This window comes from Arachis ipaensis, chromosome B04 (assembly GCF_000816755.2).
Source record: "Arachis ipaensis cultivar K30076 chromosome B04, Araip1.1, whole genome shotgun sequence".
Taxonomy (NCBI): Eukaryota; Viridiplantae; Streptophyta; class Magnoliopsida; order Fabales; family Fabaceae; genus Arachis; species Arachis ipaensis.
In genome coordinates, this window is record NC_029788.2 from 21,091,821 (window position 1) to 21,102,252 (window position 10,432).

The following is a 10,432-nucleotide window of genomic DNA, read 5'->3' on the forward strand; positions in this document are numbered from 1 at the left end:
TAATTTATTTTTATTTTAAAATTTTTTTATTAATATTAGAGTAAAGGACAAATAGATTTCTAATATTTTTTTTTTCTGTGGACATTTTCGTACTCAAGGAATGGAAAATATATTCATATCCCTGACTTCTCTGAGATGTGGACAAATTTACCTCTCTGTTAAATTCATTCCATTGGCCTTGACAGAAATGCTGACGTGGCAATCCTGGCGCTGACCTGGCTGTTACAGGCTGACACGTGGGCTGTGCTTTTGAAAAGAAGATGTATTAGTCCCCAGGCACCAAAACGTCGCCGTTCCTCCCTAACGGGGTGATCAAAAGTATATGTGGAACTCAAGAGTCTGTTGGTTCTTCAATAAGTTCTCTCGCATTGCATTGATCCCTGCATCTCCAGTTAACACGTTCAGCCCAAACTTAATGTCAGCACTTGTCGGATCATACCAGTATACTGCTTTATATGACTGGTATCCCAAACCCTTAAATAACGTTACAAGGTCTTCGAAATTTACAAAGTCTAGGTCCATCTCAGGGAACCTCTCTTCCTTACCATTTTGATAAACCAGGGCACCATCACTTCCTCTCACGAAGTTGCCTCCATGGTGAAAAACTGGCACCACAAAAACATCAACCATCTGAAATTGACCAACGAACAACTATGTGTCAGTATTAGGATAGATTCAAAATTTATGAATGAAACCCCGTTGCCCTAACACAATCCCTCCTACTAGTCCTACACACGACGTTCTAAAAATAATTTTTGCACCTCATTATACCACTGTTACACACACTGTCAACATGCACACATGATGACTTCACCCTTAGTACACACATCAATAACAGAAACTTCATTGATGAGCAAGGCGATCTTACCTTTTCATGAAGACAGCAGCGATGACCTCAATAATGACCTTCTTTCTCGCCTCCAACAGCAACTTCATCCCACACCGATTGCTCTTCTACGTAGTGTAATTTTTGAAGGAAGAAACAGGGAGGAGGGAGTTTGATCGTTTGTCTTCTTAGGATTTTCAGTAATTCAGAAACTGATACATAGGTGTTATGGGTATTGCATATGGGAATTAAGGTGCGTTTCGAGTGGTGGGGAAGGAACGGCGGCGTTTTGGTGCCTGGGGACTAATACGTCCTCTTTTCAAAAGAACAGCCCACGTGTCAGCCCGTAACAGCCAAGTCAACGCCAGGGTTGCCACGTCAGCATTTTTCATCAGGGCCAACGGAGTGAGTTTAACAGAGGGGTAAATTTGTCCACATCTCGGAGGGGTCAGGGACATGAATGTATTTTCTATTCTTTGGTGACGAAAATGTCCGCAGGAAAAAGGTCAGGGACCTATTTGTCCTTTACTCTTAATATTATGATCAAGGTAGTCAGAATCGCATTTTAACTCGTAGAAACGCACGATTTTGTATTTCTGCATCCTTTTTCTGTGTCAATTTTTTTCTCGCTCAAAACCAAACTACATCGTACAAAATCATCGTGCAAAAAACGCAGCGCCGTCAGAATCGTCGCTTTGGCCGCGATGTTGCGTTTCAGGTTGAAGAAGCTCTTTTCTTGACCTTGATTGCAACCCAATCCAATGGCCCAATCTGAATAGATGACCATGGAAGATGGAGGAGCCCTAATAGACTAGTAGTAAATTCTCTAATCTCTTAACCTCCCTCACTTTTACAGTTTATTTTCATGGCCAAAATTTCAAAATTTCACGTCNGGGTGTCACTGACTCGCCGTGAGGTTTGCCGTCGGTGTTGTCGAATCGAACTGGTGGTGGCTGAACTGGATGAATGTCACTTTACGATTGTGACTTGCGAGACTCTCTGTCTCTAGTTTTCTAGCTCTGCCTCTCTAGTTCCAGAATCTGGATTGCTGCTACTCTTTTCCTCCCCTTCGCTGCTTGTTCAGGTGAGTTAAGACCTCTTCTTTATCCTTTATAATGTTCAATCTGTTGTTGTGCTTGTTTATTATTGATTATATTGTAGGTTGAATTGCTATCGCCTATCTTTGTTGGCTTACTGATTATATTATAGGTTGATTATATTGTTCAATCTAGAATATGATTTTATGCAAATTATAATATCTATGTGTGCACGTAATTATAGTTTGTCATTGTTAGATACATAGAATAAATCTTTTCAATTGAAAAGTTTAATTGAACAAAGTGAATATTTCTACTACTAATTTAGCTTTAACATAATATTACTAAAGTATGCAATACAGATTGATATGGTACTGGTGGCATGATGATTCCCATTTTATTTGTTATTTGAATTTATTTTAGTATCGTATAAACTAGTGAATTATGAATTTATGTTTTGATTTGTGAGTTGAGTTGTGAATTTGTGTTATGAGTTGTGATTTTTAACTTGTTATGATATATATTAATTATAGTTTTTTAGGTAATTTGGTTTAGTTGAAATTTATTTTATTATTTATGAAATTAATTTTTACTATTAAATTTTTCATAATTTTTATATTTTACAAGTCACATTTACATTCCATCTTACGATTCAAAATTATGATTCTGAACTAGGTTAGCAAGTCGAAATAATGGACAAAATTAAAAAAAAAAAGTTATATTTCGATCATGTTTTATTTTTATATAATTCGCTGAAAGTTCCAGCGGATTATAAATAATACATAAATTGTTGAACCGTAAAAATAATTTACATATAAATAGGAAAAAACATAAATTAGACTATGAAATGATTTACATAAAATAAAAAATTAAAAAAATAAAATAGTAATTATGTCCAACAGTTTTGAGTAATTTACTTATATAAATCATATCAATTTTAAAAGCTTTAATTATTCTATCGGCCTCTATAGTTTTATTGAATTTTTAATTAAGTTTTTATATTTTTTTTCTTTTTATTTGGATCCCTATACCATATTATATTTTATAATTAAGTCCTTATTAACGATAAATGCTAAAAAAATATTTATAAAGTGTAAGTTTACTAATTTACCCATACCTTTAAGATAGAGAAACCACCACCCTTCTCCATTCAATTCAACTCTCTCAGAGGCATTTCATCAAATACCTTGCCTCCAGCCTCACCTCTTTCCTTATTTCTAACATGGTTAATTACAGATAAACCACATCATCAAAACTCATAATCAAATTTTTTTAGCACAATCTAGACTAATTTTAGCGAACTAAGCTTCACAACTAGATCAATTAGTTCTCCTTGGCATTTAGGTTGCTGGTTAGCTAATCAAATAAAGTCAAATTATATACGAGCGACAACCCAAAACAAGCATAAGCAAAATTAGAGGTATTTAACAATCAAGAAGATTTTTCAACATTGCACCCGAAGCAATAGAATCAGGAGAGGATGCGGTTTGACTACTAGTTGTTTTAAGCATAACATTTCTCTCCGTTCTTAGTGTAGTGGGAGGAAGACATTCTTGGAAAGAATTATTACCCAATACTGACAGAAACCCACATGTTCATTCTACTCCCGATCTTTGCAATTCCAAACAAATGAAAGCCATCTGACTGTTTCTTTCCTACCTGCCACCTGGCCCCTTCATCTCCTCCGATCTAAGAGTTGGAGCTCTCTTGGACACTGTTTCCTTCTTTATCCTCTCTGACAACTCTAAAGTTGAAAAGCGCAACATTCTTGATGGCACCATCATATCTTCCACTGCCTGCACCGGTAGCTACAGAGTTTGCGCTTATCTCGATACCAACAATCCCTCCCACAGCGCACTCAAGAGCTTCTTCATCAGCGTCATCGCCACCAGAAAATAACACTTTCAACCGGTGAATGTGGTAGTGGCGTCCCCTTTCTCTCTTCTTACCTCTTTCTTCTACTGGCAGTGGGGCCCTAATGGTGGAAAATTTTCGCTGTGGGATGGGGATGTGGAGCAAAATTCTCCCAAGACAGGCGTGGGAAACCGAGCGGGGATCCCCGCCCCATCCCTGATAATTCCCCGAATTTTTAAACTTACTTAATAACCCTTACTTTATTTCTAATATAGGGATTTTTTAGTAATTTCACTCATTGAAAAATCCTAACCCTATTGTTCAAGATTTTATTTTATGGATTATGATTTGCTATGTTCTATTTCTGGACTTATAATCTTGGATAACATATGTTTGTGTGTTTGTAATAATATTTTGTAGCTTGTTTTTTTATTTTTTTTATATTTTTTATTATAATTTTCATATGAAGGTTAAATATAGGGAGATGGGAATGGGGCCGCGGGAAATACGGGAAACGCGGATGGGGACAATTATTCCCCCATGGCGGGAAATGGGGCGGGGACGGGGATTAATTTTGGGGGCGGGAACGGGGAGCAGGGAGGCTTCCCCTGCCCCTGCCCCGCCCCATTAACATTCCTAACTGGCACCACCTTGTCCTCCTCTTCTTTTTTCGTCCTTTCTTCCTTCTCTTCTCATCCCTTGTGAGAGTGTGAGGGAATGTCGAGGGTTTTTTTGTAGTTTAAAAAATAAGAGGTGTTGTCCTTTAAATTTTTTTGTTTTATACCTGGTATATTTGCTTTATTTAACAAAATATTCCATTAATATTAACGTTTTTGTCAGAGTAGGAACTTAATTACAAAATTTAATAGGTATAGGGACTCAATTAAAAATAAAAAATATCGAGACCTAATTGAAAATTTGATAAAACTATAACATCAACAGAATAATTAAACCATTTTAAAATGATCAGATTGTCCTAAAAATAAAATAGTTATAATTTTGTCCTCCAATATTTAATATAAATCGCAGGTATTTTAAAAGTTTCTCAATAAGACGTAAAAACTATGGGAGAACTCATGATTTATGGCAAAAATAGTATGGTCCCTGCTGTCAATTGAAATATTTTATTTCGATAAATTCTGAGCTCGAAATGTAATGGACTTCTATTTTCGAAGAATGGAGGACTACATCGAGTCATCAAGAAAGATTTGTCAAAGAATGAGAAATAGGAGCTAGTCGACGCATTTAAAGGAAGGTCATTCGAAAGATGATTTTTACGGTTACATACATTGCATAGAAAGAGCGGGAACGGTTATTCAAAGATTGACGCACGTAGAAGTTATATTTGAATCTGATTAGTCGAAGAGTTCTATAAGTAAATGAAAGTTTGAAGGAACAAGGGTTGAAACTTTACTTCAGAAAAAACACTCAAGCACACTCACATTCCAGAGACTTTCTGAATCTGCATTCGAGTTATTTTTTTGTAGAGTTCCTTCCATGTTTTTAATTTTCCTTTACATTTTCAGTAACCTTTACTTTTCTAGCAAATTTACTTTTCAAGCAATGGTTAATTTCCTTGTTTAATTTAACATTTCAGCACTTTATTTTCAATTGCAAAAGTCTTTCGATTTCATCGAATGCATTTTATTGTTTTATTTCAATTCAATGCAATTTATTCCAAATTCAGTCAATTTATTTTCAAAGTATATTTTGTTTATCTTTCAGATTTTTTTTTTAGTTTTGTTCAATCAAAAAGGCCCTTTAATGCACTTTATAAAACTGGTACTCACAGAGGAGTAAGTTTCGCTCCCAAACTATTGGATATCGAACCACTCTTAATTTGCTAAAAATTGACAAAACAAATTGGCACACTCGGTAGGACAATTTTAAAGGTTAAATGTGTCAAATGATTTTGTGTTGCCAAAGTGTATGCAATTGAGAAGTGGATGAATTGTACGCATAGCAGACGAAGTTTTAAATGTAAATGGTGGTTCATCTGCAAGTGACAGTGTGCCCGTAGTTTCTCAATCTTTGGCAGATGTAACTTCATGTCCGGAAGAAAGTGTATTGATGAAAGTGTGGTGGTTACTAGTTCCCAAATAGGGAATAATAGGCGTAATACACGCCCACGTGGTAACACATTACAAACTCAACCCCCAGTAACTGCTGCTTGGCCTCTTTATGGCCTTCCTCCAAGTTACACACCACCTATAGGTGGTTTCACTCCTCCAGTTCAATTTGGAGGCACAGTTGGGGTGAATAATGTTCAATCATTACAACAACACCCTGAGTACTCTTGAGATTATTATGTGGGTTTTACATCGAATGCTTCTAATTCGATGACAGCATTTCGACAACATGTCGATGAAAGTCATCATGATTTGGTTAACTTGTTAACCCAACAAATGACTACAATCTTGAACCCTATAATGGCAGATCATGAGACAAAGTTTGAGTGTCTTGCCAAGCAAGTAGAGCGGATTGCTCAAATTGTCGATTATGATGAGGGTGATAGGCAAAATGTGGAAGGAAACTATGAGGGCATGAAAATTTATTTAAAAATAAAAATGATGATGTACTCATGGGCATGGAAAATCCTCGAATGTTTCGTCATGGTCAAAATGCTGATGATGTGTTGGCTCGATTGCGAGTCAATCAAGTTGGTGAATGTTATCAGATCACGAACATTGTCGAGGATGTGCTCAATAGGGTTGGATTCAATGTGGATTTTATGAATCGACCTTATTTTGTCTCTGCTTTTTTTGCTGTTGTTCAAATGGCGGAAGTGCCCCGAGGAGTAAAAAATGCTAAAATAGTCACAAAATTTGCTGGAGAAGTTGGTGAATCAACTACTAAACATATTGCTCGATATTTGGTCGAGATTGGAAATTTAGCCAATAATGAGAATTTGAAAATGAAGTTCTTTCCTTTTTTGTTGACGAAGAATGCATTTACTTGGTTTTCAAATCTTAGGCCTAATTCGATGACAACTTGGGCACAATTAGAGAGTACTTTTCATGTTCAATTTTATAGAGGAGAATTAAATGTAGTAGTTACCGACTTGGTGGCTTTGAAACGTGATGATGGAGAATCGATTGATGATTACATGATTCTTTTCAAAACTGCTCAAAGTCGATGTTATGTGTCACTTCCTAAGAGTGAAGTGCTGAAAATAGAAACTATGGGGCTAGGTTTTTATATGCGTCGGTAATTGCTTAATGTCCATATACCTGATTTGGCCCACTTGGCTGAAAGGATGCGCCAAATTGAAATTATTAAGAAAGAAGAAGAGAAATATAAAAATGAGAGAAAATTGAAAAGTAAAACTCTCTCTCGAAAAGAGAAAGTATCATATGTTGCAATGGAATCCTCAAGTGAGAAATCTGATTTTGAAGCAAAAGTCGATTTGGATGAAATAAAGAAAGGTCTACCTTATGTTATTCTTTACTTAAGAAAATTTTGAGTTTTGATAAATCAAGAAATTTGAAACATAAGAGTGGAAAACAATATAGTTTTGATATTTTAAAATCGGATCAAATATTTGATGTGTTGCTTAAAGATAAATAGTTAATCTTGCTTGAAGGTAGGACTTTGTTTTCGATAAAAAATTTAAAGGGGAAACCCTATTGTAAGTTTCATCAAGCAATAAGCCATTCGACTAATAATTGTGTCCATTTCAGAGACTTGATACAAGAAGCAATCATGGAAGGGAGGTTGAAATTCGATGATGGAAAGAAGGAAATGAAGGTCGATTATGATCCCTTCGACGTGGGAGCTAGTTTTGCTGAACTATATTTTGGAGTTAATATGGTTGGTTTCTTTTATGATTTTGATACCGCTCTAGGAAATTTCGAGTCTAATGTTCGAGCGGTTTATCTTGGGATTGGTGATGGGTTGTTAAAATTTTTAATGCAACAAAAATTAAAAGATCGGGACGTATCTCTGTGTTCTCGATGTAATGCAGTCTTTAATGCTGAGGCTGCAGCAATTTTCGAAAAAGAAAGAATGAAGAAAGAGTTGGCTCATAAAGAAGAGCAGGTGCGTCAAAGGCAATCAACTCAAAGAGTAGAGGGATAGAGCTCTGGTGTCCCTCAACGAAATCTTTCTGCACCATTAAGCCATTCACAGCCTTTAGGTGTACAATGCATACGAAATTCTCAAGAATTTCGTAATAGAGATGCTCAATACAGGCGTAACCCACAATGGGGCCATCGAGGTCCCCCTCGAGGTCGTTATCCTTATTTTCGAGGTCGAGCCAGAGGAAGCCAAAGAGGAAGAGGTAGATGTCAGGTACCAAGGGTATCTCAAGGTGATAGAGCCAAGGGGGCAACCCCTTCTGTTCATTCCCAGGTAGTATTCCCGGTCGACGGGGAAACATACCAGAAAGAGATTCCATCTCCTGCCAAACTCGATAAAGGCAAAGCTGCGATGGTAACCCCAAAAGTCAATAAAGAGAATGATGCTGACCTAGATGAGGAATATTTCGAAGAAGGTGATGACGAGATGGTGAGAACTATTTCGATAATCCCAATTGAGTATTTGGGGAAATATGAAGAAAATCTGTGTGAAGACTATGATATAGAAGATGTGGAGATTTTCTCATTTATTTGATATAAAGATGAACCAGGCTATTTCCAGAGACCGACTGAGAAACAAAAATCTCATCTTCGTCCATTACATATCACAACTTCTATGAGTGGAATCAAAGTGAATAAAGTTTTAATAGATGGGGGAGCGGTAATATGTTTATTGCCAAAGACAATGTTAATGAAAGTGGGGAAGCATTCTGATGATTTAATCCCAACCAACATTTTTGTGACTGACTATAATGGAGTATCTACTCCTGCAAAGGGGTTAATGACCTTTGGGGTACAAGTTGGATCTTCTGATCAAAATACTGTCTTCATGGTGGTGTCATCGAAGGCCAGTTCTAATGCGTTATTAGGACGTGATTGGATCTATGATGTTGAAGCTGTACCATCGATCGTGCATCAAAGTATCCTTTTGTGGATAGACGAAGGGAAACCTGAAGTGATCAAGGCTGATTCGAGTTTATATGTTGAACAGCTGCATGTCGATTTCAAGATGTATAATGATAAACTAAAACCTTTAAATGTCGACAGGGTGCTCAACTCCTTCAACTGTGAAGGCTGCTTCTTGACTTCAGAGGGATTGAACGTAAAGCTCCGTTATCCACAGCTAGATACTCCTTCGGCTGGTTGGGATTGTTCTGCTTAGGTGGTGGTTCGAAGACATCTCTCCATGGCTGATGTACAAGAAGTCTCGAATTACTTGGTAACTTTAAATAATTATATAAGTAGTTTTCCTTCTATTGAAAATAAAAATGATTCTTCTGATGAAGTTGAATCATGTAGGAATTCCATTTCAGTTTTTCCAGTTTGTAGGACAGATTCGATTCCTGTAATCGAATTTAGTCATGGTTTAAATTCATTTTGTTTTCCTATTTCCAATAGTGATATCAATCAGGCTGCTATTGATATAGTTAAAGCCCATTCTACTAAAAATGATTCAATTGTTGATCTGGTTGATAATAAAGTTTGTTTTATTTCAAACGAGCCTATTGATTTATCCTTTGATTACATTTATAATTTGGAGCCTTTGGGTTTTAAGAAATATTCAGTAAAAAATAATGGCATTATAAAAGGTTTCGAATCGCAAGATCCTCTTGAAGAAATTAATTTAGGATCTGGTGATGATGTTTGACTTACTTACATTTGTAAGAACCTTAGTGAACCATTTTGAACAAAGTTGTTAAGTCTTTTACTTAAATATAAATATTGTTTTTCTTGAAATTATTATGAGATATCCGGTCTTGATCGTTCTCTTGTAGAACATCAATTAGCATTGAAACTATTTGCTCGACCAGTAAAGTAAACACCTCGACAACTTGCTCTTGAAATCAATCAAAAAATTAAAGAAGAAATCGAGCGATTGATTAAAGAAAAATTCATTCAAACCCCTCGTTATGTTGAATGGATTTCGAATGTTGTTCCAGTAATGAAAAAGAATGGAAAGCTGCGAGTATGTATTGATTTTTTAGATCAAAACAATGCTACCCCGAAGAATGAATACTTTATACCTATAGCAGATACGCTAATCGATTCTACTGTGGGTAATGAGATTTTGAGTTTTATGGATGGTTACTCAGGGTATAATCAAATTTTTATCACAGAAGATTATGTGTCAAAAACTACCTTTCGATGCCCTGGAGCACTGGGAACATATGAATGGGTAGTGATACCATTTGGTTTGAAAAAAGATACATGTGACTTTATAAAAAGGGATATATCCTAGATTTTGATTATATGAAAATTTACTAAGTAGCTGGAATAGCTCCATATCACGAGCCAACGGATGCTAACAATAGGGATGATCACAAAAATAGCCAAAATAGAAATTTCTCATGTTTTGGACTAGATGGGGACCTATGAAATCCTCACGACCTACCACGCGAAAATAGATGGAGACTAGGGGTGGCAAATGGGCTGAAATTCGTCGGGCAGACCCGCGTAACTCGCCAAAAAAGGTGGAGTGGGCTGAAAATTTAAGACCGCCAAATTTAAAAAGTTCGCCTACCCTGTACCCCCTAATTCATGGGTTTTGGCAGGTTTCAGTGGGGCGAGGCGGGGCAAGCTTCCCTGCCGGGCCAAGCATTTTTTTGTCAAGGCTATTTTTTTACGAATTTCAATGACGT